The following is a 22,463-nucleotide window of genomic DNA, read 5'->3' on the forward strand; positions in this document are numbered from 1 at the left end:
AGTGTGGACACTGTGCAAGATGTTACACACTTCCACAATGGAATTCTTCTCCTTTTCCATTTCTTGAATGCGTGAGTGGAATACACACATGAGTGAGTGCATGTGCCAAAGGTAAATCTCACTAAATTAATTTTCAAAAAACCTCTTGATCATTGCGGGTGGCTTTTCCTGGGACAGAAAGTATCCCTTTAATGCTGGAAACATCTGCAGCAGCCTCTCAATTCCAGGGAATAATGACAGCCATCGTGTCTTGCTGTGGGAAAGGAGCTTTCTGTATTAAATATCAACAAAGTCACAGTACTCCTTCAAATTCTCAGTGCGCACAGTGTAAATGTGGAAGTACTGGTAAATCTTGAACATGATATTCTCAACTTCAACATCAAGTGTGTCTGCACCATGATGGACACAATTGTTCAATATGTGTGCTGGGCAACCCACACCGACCAGAGTCTTGTTCTGCAGCAACTTCTTCAAATTTGCAAACACATTTTTCCCCCCTTCATCACGACTGATTCCTCCGAAATTTGTGTTGCAATTGTCACCAGCAAATGCAATACATTTGTCTGACAAATTGTTTTTTCTCAATGTTTCAATCAAGTAGTTTGCAATGGTTTCGGCTGTCTCATTAGGTGTGTCTTTGACCTCAAGCAATGTTGATTGTACACCACCTTTCTTCCAGTCAAAATACTGGATTATGATTGGGAATATTTTCACTGCACCATGGTTACTCCCATCTGTAGCGATGCCACAGTACTGTATATCTTTGAGCGCCAATGGGATGGCATCCGGCACCCCTCCCGCCAATGGGATGGCATCCGGCAACCCTCCCGCCAATGGGATGGCATCCGGCAACCCTCCCGCCAATGGGGTGGCATCCGGGACCCCTCCCGCCAATGGGATGGCATCCGGCACCCCTCCCGCCAATGGGATGGCATCCGGCAACCCTCCCGCCAATGGGATGGCATCCGGCAACCCTCCCGCCAATGGGATGGCATCCGGCACCCCTCCCGCCAATGGGATGGCATCCGGCACCCCTCCCGCCAATGGGATGGCATCCGGCACCCCTCCCGCCAATGGGATGGCACGCGGCAACCCTCCCGCCAATGGGATGGCATCCGGCACCCCTCCCGCCAATGGGATGGCATCCGGGACCCCTCCCGCCAATCGGATGGCATCCGGCAACCCTCCCGCCAATGGGATGGCATCCGGCACCCCTCCCGCCAATGGGATGGCATCCGGCAACCCTCCCGCCAATGGGATGGCATCCGGCAACCCTCCCGCCAATGGGGTGGCATCCGGGACCCCTCCCGCCAATGGGATGGCATCCGGCAACCCTCCCGCCAATGGGGTGGCATCCGGGACCCCTCCCGCCAATGGGATGGCATCCGGCAACCCTCCCGCCAATGGGATGGCATCCGGCAACCCTCCCGCCAATGGGATGGCATCCGGCAACCCTCCCGCCAATGGGATGGCATCCGGCAACCCTCCCGCCAATGGGGTTGCATCCGGCAACCCTCCCGCCAATGGGGTGGCATCCGGGACTTTAAGGGACATGAAGTTGTTTCTCTTTTCCGTTCCTCAAGCATAGTGTGGACACTGTGCAAGATGTTACACACTTCCACAATGGAATTCTTCTCCTTTTCCATTTCTTGAATGCGTGAGTGGAATACACACATGAGTGAGTGCATGTGCCAAAGGTAAATCTCACTAAATTAATTTTCAAAAAACCTCTTGATCATTGCGGGTGGCTTTTCCTGGGACAGAAAGTATCCCTTTAATGCTGGAAACATCTGCAGCAGCCTCTCAATTCCAGGGAATAATGACAGCCATCGTGTCTTGCTGTGGGAAAGGAGCTTTCTGTATTAAATATCAACAAAGTCACAGTACTCCTTCAAATTCTCAGTGCGCACAGTGTAAATGTGGAAGTACTGGTAAATCTTGAACATGATATTCTCAACTTCAACATCAAGTGTGTCTGCACCATGATGGACACAATTGTTCAATATGTGTGCTGGGCAACCCACACCGACCAGAGTCTTGTTCTGCAGCAACTTCTTCAAATTTGCAAACACATTTTTCCCCCCTTCATCACGACTGATTCCTCCGAAATTTGTGTTGCAATTGTCACCAGCAAATGCAATACATTTGTCTGACAAATTGTTTTTTCTCAATGTTTCAATCAAGTAGTTTGCAATGGTTTCGGCTGTCTCATTAGGTGTGTCTTTGACCTCAAGCAATGTTGATTGTACACCACCTTTCTTCCAGTCAAAATACTGGATTATGATTGGGAATATTTTCACTGCACCATGGTTACTCCCATCTGTAGCGATGCCACAGTACTGTATATCTTTGAGCGCCAATGGGATGGCATCCGGCACCCCTCCCGCCAATGGGATGGCATCCGGCAACCCTCCCGCCAATGGGATGGCATCCGGCAACCCTCCCGCCAATGGGGTGGCATCCGGGACCCCTCCCGCCAATGGGATGGCATCCGGCACCCCTCCCGCCAATGGGATGGCATCCGGCAACCCTCCCGCCAATGGGATGGCATCCGGCAACCCTCCCGCCAATGGGGTGGCATCCGGGACCCCTCCCGCCAATGGGATGGCATCCGGCAACCCTCCCGCCAATGGGATGGCATCCGGCAACCCTCCCGCCAATGGGGTGGCATCCGGGACCCCTCCCGCCAATGGGATGGCATCCGGGACCCCTCCCGCCAATGGGATGGCATCCGGCAACCCTCCCGCCAATGGGATGGCATCCGGCACCCCTCCCGCCAATGGGATGGCATCCGGCAACCCTCCCGCCAATGGGATGGCATCCGGCAACCCTCCCGCCAATGGGGTGGCATCCGGGACCCCTCCCGCCAATGGGATGGCATCCCGCAACCCTCCCGCCAATGGGGTGGCATCCGGGACCCCTCCCGCCAATGGGATGGCATCCGGCAACCCTCCCGCCAATGGGATGGCATCCGGCAACCCTCCCGCCAATGGGATGGCATCCGGCAACCCTCCCGCCAATGGGATGGCATCCGGCAACCCTCCCGCCAATGGGGTGGCATCCGGCAACCCTCCCGCCAATGGGATGACATCCGGCAACCCTCCCGCCAATGGGGTGGCATCCGGGACCCCTCCCGCCAATGGGATGGCATCCGGCACCCCTCCCGCCAATGGGATGGCATCCGGCACCCCTCCCGCCAATGGGATGGCATCCGGCACCCCTCCCGCCAATGGGATGGCATCCGGCAACCCTCCCGCCAATAAGGGGGCATCCGGGACCCCTCCCGGCAATGGGATGGCATCCGGGACCCCTCCCGCCAATGGGATGGCATCCGGCAACCCTCCCGCCAATGGGATGGCATCCGGCAACCCTCCCGCCAATGGGATGGCATCCGGCAACCCTCCCGCCAATGGGATGGCATCCGGCAACCCTCCCGCCAATGGGGTGGCATCCGGCAACCCTCCCGCCAATGGGGTGGCATCCGGGACTTTAAGGGACATGAAGTTGTTTCTCTTTTCCGTTCCTCAAGCATAGTGTGGACACTGTGCAAGATACCCAGGGGGCAAAGGGGGTTGACCTGCATTTGCCATGACCTCAAAGGTTGTCCACCAGAAATAGTATCTATGACCCCGTAGGATCACAACCTATATGGACAACCCGGTAATTTTTTTGCTGGAAGTCCAATATGGCCGCCGCAATATTGGCCCCTATTAGTTATAATGGGGGGTGAATAGGGCAAAATTTGAAACCAAAACCAAAATCCACGAAACTTCTCAGGTTGATCAATGATATAAATATGAAAGTTTTTGGATTGAAAGTTTCCATGAATTTCAATATGGCCGCCACAATATGGCCGCCACAATATTGGCACCCAGAAAATAGGTTTGGCTCTAACTTCTGAACCAGATGAGCTAGAAACGCAAACTCAGTGTCTATTTCATGTTTTCTGACCATGAGAGACTCAATGGAATACCCATTTTCATTATTGGGTGTGTCTGGACCCTTATTGTGCATATTTACAAGATGGTGGCTACCCGAAATAGTGCTTTACCATGATTTCTACCATGATTGTTGACTGTTTTAGCAAACACAAGCAATATTAATCCATTGGCTAAGATTTATGACACAGAAGGGACATATATATTTGACCTTGCATATTGTCATTTCCCCTCAGATCCTATGTAGAGTTGTAGGAATGATTTCAGATAAAATCAGAGACCAAAACAATGTATCTTAGAGATTACTTTACTATGGGACTGATACTATGGGATTGAATGGGACTGAATGGGAGTGACAGTCCCATAGTAACAGTACCTCCCATTCACTCCCTCACTCCCATTCAGTCCCATTCACTCTGAATGGGAGTGAATGGGAGTGACAGTCCCATAGTAACAGTACCTCCCATTCACTCCGATTCAGTCCCATTCACTCCCCCATTCACTCCCATTCACTTTTATTCACTCCCATTCAGTCACATAATAACAGTACACCCCATTCACTCCCATTCAGTCCCATTCACTCCCATCGTGTCAGTCCCATAGTAACAGTACCTCCCATTCAGTTACATTCCCTCCCATTCACTCCCATAGTATCAGTCTCATAGTAACAATACCTCCCATCAACTTCAAAGAACTTTATTTTTCCTTTCGGAAACTTCTTTTGTGCAGTGGTAAAGACAACAGAAATCACATTACACACAAACACAGTTACTATATAAAAAAGATCATAAAAACGACTTTTTAAGAGGAACTACTTAAAAAGCATAATATATTAAAATCTATTCTATAAGTACTAATAATAAAAAATCTAAATATTTACTGTATGCAACCTATGCATTCACTATAGTCCATCAGGTGGAAAGGAGGGGGGGGGGGGTTCAGCCTAGGAGTTCAAGAGTCTGATGGAGGTGGGCACAAAACTAGCTGAGCCCCTTTTAGTGAGTTTTGATGCTCTGTATCGCCGGCCTGAGGGCATTAGTTGGTAGTGGTTATGGAGGGTGTGTGTGTTGTCCTCAACTATTTGAGAGGCCTTCTTTATTGTCCGTTTTTTATGGATGCTGCTGAGTGACTCCTGGTCCCTCCCAATGATCTTGCCGCTCCCATTCACTCCCATGCACTCCCATAGTATCAGTCCCATAGTAACAGTACCTCCCTTTCACTCCCATTCAGTCCCATTCAGTCCCATAGTATCAGTAACTCCCATTCACTCCCATAGTATCAGTCATATATTAACAGTACCTCCCTTTCACTCCCATTCAGTCCCATAGTATCAGTCCCATACAGTACCTCCCATTCACTCCCATTCAGTCCCATGCACTCCCATAGTATCAGTCCCATAACTAAAAAACATCGCATGGATGCACCTGGGACGTATCCTCAGTGATGTATCCTGAGGTCAACGGTGTTTCGGATCTCTCAACATCATACCCATCACTTAGGCGACCCAGCCGGGAGTGATCAAGTCCCGACTTACGTCCCAGTAGCTACCCTCAATCAGTCCCACTAGGGAAAAACCAGGGGCACACAATCTGTTGGAACTACTCCAGAACTACTCTGCCAAGGCTGGGAGGTACACTTCTGGCACATGGAGGGACTAGGCTCTGTGGGTTGTCTCCTGGCCGGGTACTGTTACCCATAGTAACAGTACCTCCCTTTCACTCCCATTCACTCCCATAGTATCAGTCCCATAGTAACAGTACCTCCCATGCACTCCCATAGTATCAGTCCCATAGTAACAGTACCTCCCTTTCACTCCCATTCAGTCCCATTCACTCCCATTCTATCAGTCCCATAGTAACAGTACCTCCCATTCAGTCCCATTCACTCCCATTTTGAAAGGTGTGTTAAAATGGCCTAAGTCACATTTTATTATGACTTAGGCAAAATAATATGGCCTAAGTCTCCCTCTTGACATAGGCCATTGTTTTAATAGGGTGTAACAGGAAGGCCTTTTACATTAGGGCTCGGGTGATTTTACCAGAGGTGGCCAGCATCAGCAGGTGGTGATTTAGGCCAAAAAAGCTATTTGGCAAAAAATGACTTAGGCAATTAGTTTAATAAGGTGACGATATTCAAAACAGTCAACAATCATGGTAGAAATCATGGTAAAGCACTATTTCGGGTAGCCACCATCTTGTAAATATGCACAATAAGGGTCCAGACACACCCAATAATAAAAATAGGTATTCCATTGAGTCTCTCATGGTCAGAAAACATGAAATAGACACTGATTTTGCGTTTCTAGCTCATCTGGTTCAGAAGTTAGAGCCAAACCTATTTTCTGGGTGCTAATATTGTGGCGGCCATATTGTGGCGGCCATATTGACTTTCATGGAAACCTTCAATACAAAATATGTTCATATTTATATCATTGATCAACCTGAGAAGTTTCGTGGATTTTGGTTTTGGTTTCAAATTTTGCCCTATTCACCCCCCATTAATAGGGGCCAATATTGCGGCGGCCATATTGGACTTCCAGCAAAAAATTGACCGGGTTGTCCATATAGGTTGTGATCCTACGGGGTCATAGATACTATTTCTGGTGGACAACCTTTGAGGTCATGGCAAATGCAGGTTTCCTAAAAAAAGGGTGGTTTGCCCCCTGGGTAAGATGTTACACACTTCCACAATGGAATTCTTCTCCTTTTCCATTTCTTGAATGCGTGAGTGGAATACACACATGAGTGAGTGCATGTGCCAAAGGTAAATTTCACTAAATTAATTTTCAAAAAACCTCTTGATCATTGCGGGTGGCTTTTCCTGGGACAGAAAGTATCCCTTTAATGCTGGAAACATCTGCAGCAGCCTCTCAATTCCAGGGAATAATGACAGCCATCGTGTCTTGCTGTGGGAAAGGAGCTTTCTGTATTAAATATCAACAAAGTCACAGTACTCCTTCAAATTCTCAGTGCGCACAGTGTAAATGTGGAAGTACTGGTAAATCTTGAACATGATATTCTCAACTTCAACATCAAGTGTGTCTGCACCATGATGGACACAATTGTTCAATATGTGTGCTGGGCAACCCACACCGACCAGAGTCTTGTTCTGCAGCAACTTCTTCAAATTTGCAAACACATTTTTCCCCCCTTCATCACGACTGATTCCTCCGAAATTTGTGTTGCAATTGTCACCAGCAAATGCAATACATTTGTCTGACAAATTGTTTTTTCTCAATGTTTCAATCAAGTAGTTTGCAATGGTTTCGGCTGTCTCATTAGGTGTGTCTTTGACCTCAAGCAATGTTGATTGTACACCACCTTTCTTCCAGTCAAAATACTGGATTATGATTGGGAATATTTTCACTGCACCATGGTTACTCCCATCTGTAGCGATGCCACAGTACTGTATATCTTTGAGCGCCAATGGGATGGCATCCGGCACCCCTCCCGCCAATGGGATGGCATCCGGCAACCCTCCCGCCAATGGGGTGGCATCCGGGACCCCTCCGGGCAATGGGATGGCATACGGGACCCCTCCCGCCAATGGGATGGCATGCGGCACCCCTCCCGCCAATGGGATGGCATCCGGCAACCCTCCCGCCAATGGGATGGCATCCGGCAACCCTCCCGCCAATGGGATGGCATCCGGCACCCCTCCCGCCAATGGGATGGGATGGCATCCGGCAACCCTCCCGCCAATGGGATGGCATCCGGCAACCCTCCCGCCAATGGGGTGGCATCCGGGACCCCTCCCGCCAATGGGATGGCATCCGGCAACCCTCCCGCCAATGGGGTGGCATCCGGGACCCCTCCCGCCAATGGAATGGCATCCGGCAACCCTCCCGCCAATGGGATGGCATCCGGCAACCCTCCCGCCAATGGGATGGCATCCGGCAACCCTCCCGCCAATGGGATGGCATCCGGCAACCCTCCCGCCAATGGGGTGGCATCCGGCAACCCTCCCGCCAATGGGATGGCATCCGGGACCCCTCCCGGCAATGGGATGGCATCCGGGACCCCTCCCGCCAATGGGATGGCATCCGGCACCCCTCCCGCCAATGGGATGGCATCCGGCAACCCTCCCGCCAATGGGATGGCATCCGGCAACCCTCCCGCCAATGGGGTGGCATCCGGGACCCCTCCCGCCAATGGGCTGGCATCCGGCACCCCTCCCGCCAATGGGATGGCATCCAGCAACCCTCCCGCCAATGGGATGGCATCCGGCAACCCTCCCGCCAATGGGGTGGCATCCGGGACCCCTCCCGCCAATGGGATGGCATCCGGCACCCCTCCCGCCAATGGGATGGCATCCGGGACCCCTCCCGCCAATGGGATGGCATCCGGCAACCCTCCCGCCAATGGGATGGCATCCGGCACCCCTCCCGCCAATGGGATGGCATCCGGCAACCCTCCCGCCAATGGGATGGCATCCGGCAACCCTCCCGCCAATGGGGTGGCATCCGGGACCCCTCCCGCCAATGGGATGGCATCCGGCAACCCTCCCGCCAATGGGGTGGCATCCGGGACCCCTCCCGCCAATGGGATGGCATCCGGCAACCCTCCCGCCAATGGGGTGGCATCCGGGACCCCTCCCGCCAATGGGATGGCATCCGGCACCCCTCCCGCCAATGGGATGGCATCCGGCACCCCTCCCGCCAATGGGATGGCATCCGGCACCCCTCCCGCCAATGGGATGGCATCCGGCAACCCTCCCGCCAATGGGGTGGCATCCGGGACCCCTCCCGCCAATGGGATGGCATCCGGCACCCCTCCCGCCAATGGGATGGCATCCGGCACCCCTCCCGCCAATGGGATGGCATCCGGCAACCCTCCCGCCAATGGGATGGCATCCGGCAACCCTCCCGCCAATGGGTTGGCATCCGGCAACCCTCCCGCCAATGGGATGGCATCCGGCAACCCTCCCGCCATTGGGGTGGCATCCGGCAACCCTCCCGCCAATGGGGTGGCATCCGGGACTTTAAGGGACATGAAGTTGTTTCTCTTTTCCGTTCCTCAAGCATAGTGTGGACACTGTGCAAGATGTTACACACTTCCACAATGGAATTCTTCTCCTTTTCCATTTCTTGAATGCGTGAGTGGAATACACACATGAGTGAGTGCATGTGCCAAAGGTAAATCTCACTAAATTAATTTTCAAAAAACCTCTTGATCATTGCGGGTGGCTTTTCCTGGGACAGAAAGTATCCCTTTAATGCTGGAAACATCTGCAGCAGCCTCTCAATTCCAGGGAATAATGACAGCCATCGTGTCTTGCTGTGGGAAAGGAGCTTTCTGTATTCAATATCAACAAAGTCACAGTACTCCTTCAAATTCTCAGTGCGCACAGTGTAAATGTGGAAGTACTGGTAAATCTTGAACATGATATTCTCAACTTCAACATCAAGTGTGTCTGCACCATGATGGACACAATTGTTCAATATGTGTGCTGGGCAACCCACACCGACCAGAGTCTTGTTCTGCAGCAACTTCTTCAAATTTGCAAACACATTTCCCCCCCCTTCATCACGACTGATTCCTCCGAAATTTGTGTTGCAATTGTCACCAGCAAATGCAATACATTTGTCTGACAAATTGTTTTTTCTCAATGTTTCAATCAAGTAGTTTGCAATGGTTTCGGCTGTCTCATTAGGTGTGTCTTTGACCTCAAGCAATGTTGATTGTACACCACCTTTCTTCCAGTCAAAATACTGGATTATGTTTGGGAATATTTTCACTGCACCATGGTTACTCCCATCTGTAGCGATGCCACAGTACTGTATATCTTTGAGCGCCAATGGGATGGCATCCGGCAACCCTCCCGCCAATGGGATGGCATCCGGCAACCCTCCCGCCAATGGGGTGGCATCCGGGACCCCTCCCGCCAATGGGATGGCATCCGGCACCCCTCCCGCCAATGGGATGGCATCCGGCAACCCTCCCGCCAATGGGATGGCATCCGGCAACCCTCCCGCCAATGGGATGGCATGCGGCAACCCTCCCGCCAATGGCGGGAGGGGTCCCGGATGCCATCCCATCCGGCACCCTCCCGCCAATGGGATGGCATCCGGCAACCCTCCCGCCAATGGGATGGCATCCGGCAACCCTCCCGCCAATGGGATGGCATGCGGCAACCCTCCCGCCATCCCATCCGGCACCCTCCCGCCAATGGGATGGCATCCGGCAACCCTCCCGCCAATGGGATGGCATCCGGCAACCCTCCCGCCAATGGGATGGCATCCGGCAACCCTCCCGCCAATGGGATGGCATGCGGCAACCCTCCCGCCAATGGGATGGCATGCGGCAACCCTCCCGCCAATGGGATGGCATGCGGCAACCCTCCCGCCAATGGGATGGCATCCGGCAACCCTCCCGCCAATGGGATGGCTTGCGGCAACCCTCCCGCCAATGGGATGGCATCCGGCAACCCTCCCGCCAATGGGATGGCATCCGGCAACCCTCCCGCCAATGGGGTGGCATCCGGGACCCCTCCCGCCAATGGGCTGGCATCCGGCACCCCTCCCGCCAATGGGATGGCATCCAGCAACCCTCCCGCCAATGGGATGGCATCCGGCAACCCTCCCGCCAATGGGGTGGCATCCGGGACCCCTCCCGCCAATGGGATGGCATCCGGCAACCCTCCCGCCAATGGGATGGCACGCGGCAACCCTCCCGCCAATGGGATGGCATCCGGCACCCCTCCCGCCATGGGATGGCATCCGGGACCCCTCCCGCCAATGGGATGGCATCCGGCAACCCTCCCGCCAATGGGATGGCATCCGGCAACCCTCCCGCCAATGGGGTGGCATCCGGCAACCCTCCCGCCAATGGGATGGCATGCGGCAACCCTCCCGCCAATGGGATGGCATCCGGCACCCCTCCCGCCAATGGGATGGCATCCGGGACCCCTCCCGCCAATGGGATGGCATCCGGCAACCCTCCCGCCAATGGGATGGCATCCGGCAACCCTCCCGCCAATGGGGTGGCATCCGGCAACCCTCCCGCCAATGGGATGGCATGCGGCAACCCTCCCGCCAATGGGGTGGCATCCGGCAACGCTCCCGCCAATGGGATGGCATCCGGCAACCCTCCCGCCAATGGGGTGGCATCCGGGACCCCTCCCGCCAATGGGATGGCATCCGGCAACCCTCCCGCCAATGGGATGGCATCCAGCAACCCTCCCGCCAATGGGGTGGCATACGGGACCCCTCCCCCCAATGGGATGGCATCCGGGACCCCTCCCGCCAATGGGATGGCATCCGGCAACCCTCCCGCCAATGGGATGGCATCCGGCAACCCTCCCGCCAATGGGGTGGCATCCGGGACCCCTCCCGGCAATTGGATGGCATACGGGACCCCTCCCGCCAATGGGATGGCATCCGGCAACCCTCCCGCCAATGGGATGGCATCCGGCACCCCTCCCGCCAATGGGATGGCATCCGGCAACCCTCCCGCCAATGGGATGGCATCCGGCAACCCTCCCGCTAATGGGGTGGCATCCGGGACTTTAAGGGACATGAAGTTGTTTCTCTTTTGCGTTCCTCAAGCATAGTGTGGACACTGTGCAAGATGTTACACACTTCCACAATGGAATTCTTCTCCTTTTCCATTTCTTGAATGCGTGAGTGGAATACACACATGAGTGAGTGCATGTGCCAAAGGTAAATCTCACTAAATTAATTTTCAAAAAACCTCTTGATCATTGCGGGTGGCTTTTCCTGGGACAGAAAGTATCCCTTTAATGCTGGAAACATCTGCAGCAGCCTCTCAATTCCAGGGAATAATGACAGCCATCGTGTCTTGCTGTGGGAAAGGAGCTTTCTGTATTAAATATCAACAAAGTCACAGTACTCCTTCAAATTCTCAGTGCGCACAGTGTAAATGTGGAAGTACTGGTAAATCTTGAACATGATATTCTCAACTTCAACATCAAGTGTGTCTGCACCATGATGGACACAATTGTTCAATATGTGTGCTGGGCAACCCACACCGACCAGAGTCTTGTTCTGCAGCAACTTCTTCAAATTTGCAAACACATTTTTCCCCCCTTCATCACGACTGATTCCTCCGAAATTTGTGTTGCAATTGTCACCAGCAAATGCAATACATTTGTCTGACAAATTGTTTTTTCTCAATGTTTCAATCAAGTAGTTTGCAATGGTTTCGGCTGTCTCATTAGGTGTGTCTTTGACCTCAAGCAATGTTGATTGTACACCACCTTTCTTCCAGTCAAAATACTGGATTATGATTGGGAATATTTTCACTGCACCATGGTTACTCCCATCTGTAGCGATGCCACAGTACTGTATATCTTTGAGCGCCAATGGGATGGCATCCGGCACCCCTCCCGCCAATGGGATGGCATCCGGCAACCCTCCCGCCAATGGGATGGCATCCGGAAACCCTCCCGCCAATGGGGTGGCATCCGGGACCCCTCCCGCCAATGGGATGGCATCCGGCAACCCTCCCGCCAATGGGATGGCATCCGGAAACCCTCCCGCCAATGGGGTGGCATCCGGGACCCCTCCCGCCAATGGGATGGCATCCGGCACCCCTCCCGCCAATGGGATGGCATCCGGCAACCCTCCCGCCAATGGGATGGCATCCGGCAACCCTCCCGCCAATGGGGTGGCATCCGGCAACCCTCCAGCCAATGGGGTGGCATCCGGGACCCCTCCCGCCAATGGGATGGCATCCGGCAACCCTCCCGCCAATGGGATGGCACGCGGCAACCCTCCCGCCAATGGGATGGCATCCGGCACCCCTCCCGCCAATGGGATGGCATCCGGCAACCCTCCCGCCAATGGGGTGGCATCCGGCAACCCTCCCGCCAATGGGATGGCATCCGGCACCCCTCCCGCCAATGGGATGGCATCCGGCAACCCTCCCGCCAATGGGGTGGCATCCGGGACCCCTCCCGCCAATGGGATGGCATCCGGCAACCCTCCCGCCAATGGGGTGGCATCCGGGACCCCTCCCGCCAATGGGATGGCATCCGGCAACCCTCCCGCCAATGGGATGGCATCCGGCAACCCTCCCGCCAATGGGATGGCATCCGGCAACCCTCCCGCCAATGGGATGGCATCCGGCAACCCTCCCGCCAATGGGGTGGCATCCGGCAACCCTCCCGCCAATGGGATGGCATCCGGCACCCCTCCCGCCAATGGGATGGCATCCGGGACCCCTCCCGCCAATGGGATGGCATCCGGCAAACCCTCCCGCCAATGGGATGGCATCCGGCACCCCTCCCGCCAATGGGATGGCATCCGGCAACCCTCCCGCCAATGGGATGGCATCCGGCAACCCTCCCGCCAATGGGATGGCATCCGGGACCCCTCCCGCCAATGGGATGGCATCCGGCAACCCTCCCGCCAATGGGATGGCATCCGGCAACCCTCCCGCCAATGGGATGGCATCCGGCAACCCTCCCGCCAATGGGATGGCATCCGGCAACCCTCCCGCCAATGGGGTGGCATCCGGGACCCCTCCCGCCAATGGGATGGCATCCGGCACCCCTCCCGCCAATGGGATGGCATCCGGCACCCCTCCCGCCAATGGGATGGCATCCGGCAACCCTCCCGCCAATGGGATGGCATCCGGCAACCCTCCCGCCAATGGGGTGGCATCCGGGACCCCTCCCGCCAATGGGATGGCATCCGGCACCCCTCCCGCCAATGGGATGGCATCCGGCAACCCTCCCGCCAATGGGATGGCATCCGGCAACCCTCCCGCCAATGGGGTGGCATCCGGGACCCCTCCCGCCAATGGGATGGCATCCGGCAACCCTCCCGCCAATGGGATGGCATCCGGCACCCCTCCCGCCAATGGGATGGCATCCGGCAACCCTCCCGCCAATGGGATGGCATCCGGCAACCCTCCCGCCAATGGGGTGGCATCCGGGACTTTAAGGGACATGAAGTTGTTTCTCTTTTCCGTTCCTCAAGCATAGTGTGGACACTGTGCAAGATGTTACACACTTCCACAATGGAATTCTTCTCCTTTTCCATTTCTTGAATGCGTGAGTGGAATACACACATGAGTGAGTGCATGTGCCAAAGGTAAATCTCACTAAATTAATTTTCAAAAAACCTCTTGATCATTGCGGGTGGCTTTTCCTGGGACAGAAAGTATCCCTTTAATGCTGGAAACATCTGCAGCAGCCTCTCAATTCCAGGGAATAATGACAGCCATCGTGTCTTGCTGTGGGAAAGGAGCTTTCTGTATTCAATATCAACAAAGTCACAGTACTCCTTCAAATTCTCAGTGCGCACAGTGTAAATGTGGAAGTACTGGTAAATCTTGAACATGATATTCTCAACTTCAACATCAAGTGTGTCTGCACCATGATGGACACAATTGTTCAATATGTGTGCTGGGCAACCCACACCGACCAGAGTCTTGTTCTGCAGCAACTTCTTCAAATTTGCAAACACATTTTTCCCCCCTTCATCACGACTGATTCCTCCGAAATTTGTGTTGCAATTGTCACCAGCAAATGCAATACATTTGTCTGACAAATTGTTTTTTCTCAATGTTTCAATCAAGTAGTTTGCAATGGTTTCGGCTGTCTCATTAGGTGTGTCTTTGACCTCAAGCAATGTTGATTGTACACCACCTTTCTTCCAGTCAAAATACTGGATTATGATTGGGAATATTTTCACTGCACCATGGTTACTCCCATCTGTAGCGATGCCACAGTACTGTATATCTTTGAGCGCCAATGGGATGGCATCCGGCACCCCTCCCGCCAATGGGATGGCATCCGGCAACCCTCCCGCCAATGGGATGGCATCCGGCAACCCTCCCGCCAATGGGGTGGCATCCGGCAACCCTCCCGCCAATGGGATGGCACGCGGCAACCCTCCCGCCAATGGGATGGCACCCGGCACCCCTCCCGCCAATGGGATGGCATCCGGCACCCCTCCCGCCAATGGGATGGCATCCGGCACCCCTCCCGCCAATGGGATGGCATCCGGCACCCCTCCCGCCAATGGGATGGCATCCGGCACCCCTCCCGCCAATGGGATGGCATCCGGCACCCCTCCCGCCAATGGGATGGCATCCGGCAACCCTCCCGCCAATGGGGTGGCATCCGGGACCCCTCCCGGCAATGGGATGGCATCCGGGACCCCTCCCGCCAATGGGATGGCATCTGGCAACCCTCCCGCCAATGGGATGGCATCCGGCAACCCTCCCGCCAATGGGATGGCATCCGGCAACCCTCCCACCAATGGGGTGGCATCCGGCAACCCTCCCGCCAATGGGGTGGCATCCGGGACCCCTCCCGCCAATGGGATGGCATCCGGCACCCCTCCCGCCAATGGGATGGCATCCGGCAACCCTCCCGCCAATGGGATGGCATCCGGCAACCCTCCCGCCAATGGGGTGGCATCCGGGACCCCTCCCGCCAATGGGATGGCATCCGGCACCCCTCCCGCCAATGGGATGGCATCCGGCAACCCTCCCGCCAATGGGATGGCATCCGGCACCCCTCCCGCCAATGGGATGGCATCCGGCAACCCTCCCGCCAATGGGATGGCATCCGGCAACCCTCCCACCAATGGGGTGGCATCCGGGACTTTAAGGGACATGAAGTTGTTTCTCTTTTCCGTTCCTCAAGCATATTGTGGACACTGTGCAAGATGTTACACACTTCCACAATGGAATTCTTCTCCTTTTCCATTTCTTGAATGCGTGAGTGGAATACACACATGAGTGAATGCATGTGCCAAAGGTAAATCTCACTAAATTAATTTTCAAAAAACCTCTTGATCATTGCGGGTGGCTTTTCCTGGGACAGAAAGTATCCCTTTAATGCTGGAAACATCTGCAGCAGCCTCTCAATTCCAGGGAATAATGACAGCCATCGTGTCTTGCTGTGGGAAAGGAGCTTTCTGTATTAAATATCAACAAAGTCACAGTACTCCTTCAAATTCTCAGTGCGCACAGTGTAAATGTGGAAGTACTGGTAAATCTTGAACATGATATTCTCAACTTCAACATCAAGTGTGTCTGCACCATGATGGACACAATTGTTCAATATGTGTGCTGGGCAACCCACACCGACCAGAGTCTTGTTCTGCAGCAACTTCTTCAAATTTGCAAACACATTTTTCCCCCCTTCATCACGACTGATTCCTCCGAAATTTGTGTTGCAATTGTCACCAGCAAATGCAATACATTTGTCTGACAAATTGTTTTTTCTCAATGTTTCAATCAAGTAGTTTGCAATGGTTTCGGCTGTCTCATTAGGTGTGTCTTTGACCTCAAGCAATGTTGATTGTACACCACCTTTCTTCCAGTCAAAATACTGGATTATGATTGGGAATATTTTCACTGCACCATGGTTACTCCCATCTGTAGCGATGCCACAGTACTGTATATCTTTGAGCGCCAATGGGATGGCATCCGGCACCCCTCCCGCCAATGGGATGGCATCCGGCAACCCTCCCGCCAATGGGATGGCATCCGGCAACCCTCCTGCCAATGGGGTGGCATCCGGGACCCCTCCCGCCAATGGGATGGCATCCGGCACCCCTCCCGCCAATGGGATGGCATCCGGCAACCCTCCCGCCAATGGGATGGCATCCGGCAACCCTCCCGCCAATGGGGTGGCATCCGGGACCCCTCCGGGCAATGGGATGGCATACGGGACCCCTCCCGCCAATGGGATGGCATGCGGCAACCCTCCCGCCAATGGGATGGCATGCGGCAACCCTCCCGCCAATGGGATGGCATGCGGCAACCCTCCCGCCAATGGGATGGCATCCGGCAACCCTCCCGCCAATGGGATGGCATCCGGCAACCCTCCCGCCAATGGGGTGGCATCCGGCAACCCTCCCGCCAATGGGATGGCACGCGGCAACCCTCCCGCCAATGGGATGGCATCCGGCACCCCTCCCGCCAATGGGATGGCATCCGGGACCCCTCCCGCCAATGGGATGGCATCCGGCAACCCTCCCGCCAATGGGGTGGCATCCGGCAACCCTCCCGCCAATGGGATGGCATCCGGCAACCCTCCCGCCAATGGGATGGCATCCGGCAACCCTCCCGCCAATGGGGTGGCATCCGGGACCCCTCCCGCCAATGGGATGGAATCCGGCAACCCTCCCGCCAATGGGATGGCACGCGGCAACCCTCCCGCCAATGGGATGGCATCCGGCACCCCTCCCGCCAATGGGATGGCATCCGGGACCCCTCCGGCCAATGGGATGGCATCCGGCAACCCTCCCGCCAATGGGATGGCATCCGGCAACCCTCCCGCCAATGGGGTGGCATCCGGGACCCCTCCCGCCAATGGGATGGCATCCGGCAACCCTCCCGCCAATGGGATGGCATCCGGCACCCCTCCCGCCAATGGGATGGCATCCGGCAACCCTCCCGCCAATGGGATGGCATCCGGCAACCCTCCCACCAATGGGGTGGCATCCGGGACTTTAAGGGACATGAAGTTGTTTCTCTTTTCCGTTCCTCAAGCATAGTGTGGACACTGTGCAAGATGTTACACACTTCCACAATGGAATTCTTCTCCTTTTCCATTTATTGAATGCGTGAGTGGAATACACACATGAGTGAGTGCATGTGCCAAAGGTAAATCTCACTAAATTAATTTTCAAAAAACCTCTTGATCATTGCGGGTGGCTTTTCCTGGGACAGAAAGTATCCCTTTAATGCTGGAAACATCTGCAGCAGCCTCTCAATTCCAGGGAATAATGACAGCCATCGTGTCTTGCTGTGGGAAAGGAGCTTTCTGTATTAAATATCAACAAAGTCACAGTACTCCTTCAAATTCTCAGTGCGCACAGTGTAAATGTGGAAGTACTGGTAAATCTTGAACATGATATTCTCAACTTCAACATCAAGTGTGTCTGCACCATGATGGACACAATTGTTCAATATGTGTGCTGGGCAACCCACACCGACCAGAGTCTTGTTCTGCAGCAACTTCTTCAAATTTGCAAACACATTTTTCCCCCCTTCATCACGACTGATTCCTCCGAAATTTGTGTTGCAATTGTCACCAGCAAATGCAATACATTTGTCTGACAAATTGTTTTTTCTCAATGTTTCAATCAAGTAGTTTGCAATGGTTTCGGCTGTCTCATTAGGTGTGTCTTTGACCTCAAGCAATGTTGATTGTACACCACCTTTCTTCCAGTCAAAATACTGGATTATGATTGGGAATATTTTCACTGCACCATGGTTACTCCCATCTGTAGCGATGCCACAGTACTGTATATCTTTGAGCGCCAATGGGATGGCATCCGGCACCCCTCCCGCCAATGGGATGGCATCCGGCAACCCTCCCGCCAATGGGATGGCATCCGGCAACCCTCCCGCCAATGGGGTGGCATCCGGGACCCCTCCCGCCAATGGGATGGCATCCGGCACCCCTCCCGCCAATGGGATGGCATCCGGCAACCCTCCCGCCAATGGGATGGCATCCGGCAACCCTCCCGCCAATGGGGTGGCATCCGGGACCCCTCCGGGCAATGGGATGGCATACGGGACCCCTCCCGCCAATGGGATGGCATGCGGCAACCCTCCCGCCAATGGGATGGCATGCGGCAACCCTCCCGCCAATGGGATGGCATGCGGCAACCCTCCCGCCAATGGGATGGCATCCGGCAACCCTCCCGCCAATGGGATGGCATCCGGCAACCCTCCCGCCAATGGGGTGGCATCCGGCAACCCTCCCGCCAATGGGATGGCACGCGGCAACCCTCCCGCCAATGGGATGGCATCCGGCACCCCTCCCGCCAATGGGATGGCATCCGGGACCCCTCCCGCCAATGGGATGGCATCCGGCAACCCTCCCGCCAATGGGATGGCATCCGGCAACCCTCCCGCCAATGGGGTGGCATCCGGCAACCCTCCCGCCAATGGGATGGCATCCGGCAACCCTCCCGCCAATGGGATGGCATCCGGGACCCCTCCCGCCAATGGGATGGCATCCGGCAACCCTCCCGCCAATGGGATGGCATCCGGCAACCCTCCCGCCAATGGGGTGGCATCCGGCAACCCTCCCGCCAATGGGATGGCATCCGGCAACCCTCCCGCCAATGGGATGGCATCCGGCAACCCTCCCGCCAATGGGGTGGCATCCGGGACCCCTCCCGCCAATGGGATGGCATCCGGCAACCCTCCCGCCAATGGGATGGCACGCGGCAACCCTCCCGCCAATGGGATGGCATCCGGCACCCCTCCCGCCAATGGGATGGCATCCGGGACCCCTCCGGCCAATGGGATGGCATCCGGCAACCCTCCCGCCAATGGGATGGCATCCGGCACCCCTCCCGCCAATGGGATGGCATCCGGCAACCCTCCCGCCAATGGGATGGCATCCGGCAACCCTCCCGCCAATGGGGTGGCATCCGGGACCCCTCCCGCCAATGGGATGGCATCCGGCAACCCTCCCGCCAATGGGGTGGCATCCGGGACCCCTCCCGCCAATGGGATGGCATCCGGCAACCCTCCCGCCAATGGGATGGCATCCGGCAACCCTCCCGCCAATGGGATGGCATCCGGCAACCCTCCCGCCAATGGGATGGCATCCGGCAACCCTCCCGCCAATGGGGTGGCATCCGGCAACCCTCCCGCCAATGGGATGGCATCCGGGACCCCTCCCGCCAATGGGATGGCATGCGGCAACCCTCCCGCCAATGGGATGGCATCCGGCAACCCTCCCGCCAATGGGATGGCATCCGGCACCCCTCCCGCCAATGGGATGGCATCCGGCAACCCTCCCGCCAATGGGATGGCATCCGGCAACCCTCCCACCAATGGGGTGGCATCCGGGACTTTAAGGGACATGAAGTTGTTTCTCTTTTCCGTTCCTCAAGCATATTGTGGACACTGTGCAAGATGTTACACACTTCCACAATGGAATTCTTCTCCTTTTCCATTTCTTGAATGCGTGAGTGGAATACACACATGAGTGAATGCATGTGCCAAAGGTAAATCTCACTAAATTAATTTTCAAAAAACCTCTTGATCATTGCGGGTGGCTTTTCCTGGGACAGAAAGTATCCCTTTAATGCTGGAAACATCTGCAGCAGCCTCTCAATTCCAGGGAATAATGACAGCCATCGTGTCTTGCTGTGGGAAAGGAGCTTTCTGTATTAAATATCAACAAAGTCACAGTACTCCTTCAAATTCTCAGTGCGCACAGTGTAAATGTGGAAGTACTGGTAAATCTTGAACATGATATTCTCAACTTCAACATCAAGTGTGTCTGCACCATGATGGACACAATTGTTCAATATGTGTGCTGGGCAACCCACACCGACCAGAGTCTTGTTCTGCAGCAACTTCTTCAAATTTGCAAACACATTTTTCCCCCCTTCATCACGACTGATTCCTCCGAAATTTGTGTTGCAATTGTCACCAGCAAATGCAATACATTTGTCTGACAAATTGTTTTTTCTCAATGTTTCAATCAAGTAGTTTGCAATGGTTTCGGCTGTCTCATTAGGTGTGTCTTTGACCTCAAGCAATGTTGATTGTACACCACCTTTCTTCCAGTCAAAATACTGGATTATGATTGGGAATATTTTCACTGCACCATGGTTACTCCCATCTGTAGCGATGCCACAGTACTGTATATCTTTGAGCGCCAATGGGATGGCATCCGGCACCCCTCCCGCCAATGGGATGGCATCCGGCAACCCTCCCGCCAATGGGATGGCATCCGGCAACCCTCCCGCCAATGGGGTGGCATCCGGGACCCCTCCCGCCAATGGGATGGCATCCGGCACCCCTCCCGCCAATGGGATGGCATCCGGCAACCCTCCCGCCAATGGGATGGCATCCGGCAACCCTCCCGCCAATGGGGTGGCATCCGGGACCCCTCCGGGCAATGGGATGGCATACGGGACCCCTCCCGCCAATGGGATGGCATGCGGCAACCCTCCCGCCAATGGGATGGCATGCGGCAACCCTCCCGCCAATGGGATGGCATGCGGCAACCCTCCCGCCAATGGGATGGCATCCGGCAACCCTCCCGCCAATGGGATGGCATCCGGCAACCCTCCCGCCAATGGGGTGGCATCCGGCAACCCTCCCGCCAATGGGATGGCACGCGGCAACCCTCCCGCCAATGGGATGGCATCCGGCACCCCTCCCGCCAATGGGATGGCATCCGGGACCCCTCCCGCCAATGGGATGGCATCCGGCAACCCTCCCGCCAATGGGGTGGCATCCGGCAACCCTCCCGCCAATGGGATGGCATCCGGCAACCCTCCCGCCAATGGGATGGCATCCGGCAACCCTCCCGCCAATGGGGTGGCATCCGGGACCCCTCCCGCCAATGGGATGGCATCCGGCAACCCTCCCGCCAATGGGATGGCACGCGGCAACCCTCCCGCCAATGGGATGGCATCCGGCACCCCTCCCGCCAATGGGATGGCATCCGGGACCCCTCCGGCCAATGGGATGGCATCCGGCAACCCTCCCGCCAATGGGATGGCATCCGGCAACCCTCCCGCCAATGGGGTGGCATCCGGGACCCCTCCCGCCAATGGGATGGCATCCGGCAACCCTCCCGCCAATGGGATGGCATCCGGCACCCCTCCCGCCAATGGGATGGCATCCGGCAACCCTCCCGCCAATGGGATGGCATCCGGCAACCCTCCCACCAATGGGGTGGCATCCGGGACTTTAAGGGACATGAAGTTGTTTCTCTTTTCCGTTCCTCAAGCATAGTGTGGACACTGTGCAAGATGTTACACACTTCCACAATGGAATTCTTCTCCTTTTCCATTTCTTGAATGCGTGAGTGGAATACACACATGAGTGAGTGCATGTGCCAAAGGTAAATCTCACTAAATTAATTTTCAAAAAACCTCTTGATCATTGCGGGTGGCTTTTCCTGGGACAGAAAGTATCCCTTTAATGCTGGAAACATCTGCAGCAGCCTCTCAATTCCAGGGAATAATGACAGCCATCGTGTCTTGCTGTGGGAAAGGAGCTTTCTGTATTAAATATCAACAAAGTCACAGTACTCCTTCAAATTCTCAGTGCGCACAGTGTAAATGTGGAAGTACTGGTAAATCTTGAACATGATATTCTCAACTTCAACATCAAGTGTGTCTGCACCATGATGGACACAATTGTTCAATATGTGTGCTGGGCAACCCACACCGACCAGAGTCTTGTTCTGCAGCAACTTCTTCAAATTTGCAAACACATTTTTCCCCCCTTCATCACGACTGATTCCTCCGAAATTTGTGTTGCAATTGTCACCAGCAAATGCAATACATTTGTCTGACAAATTGTTTTTTCTCAATGTTTCAATCAAGTAGTTTGCAATGGTTTCGGCTGTCTCATTAGGTGTGTCTTTGACCTCAAGCAATGTTGATTGTACACCACCTTTCTTCCAGTCAAAATACTGGATTATGATTGGGAATATTTTCACTGCACCATGGTTACTCCCATCTGTAGCGATGCCACAGTACTGTATATCTTTGAGCGCCAATGGGATGGCATCCGGCACCCCTCCCGCCAATGGGATGGCATCCGGCAACCC

Source organism: Protomyctophum parallelum (genome assembly GCF_964188405.1).
Source record: "Protomyctophum parallelum genome assembly, chromosome: 14".
Taxonomy (NCBI): Eukaryota; Metazoa; Chordata; class Actinopteri; order Myctophiformes; family Myctophidae; genus Protomyctophum; species Protomyctophum parallelum.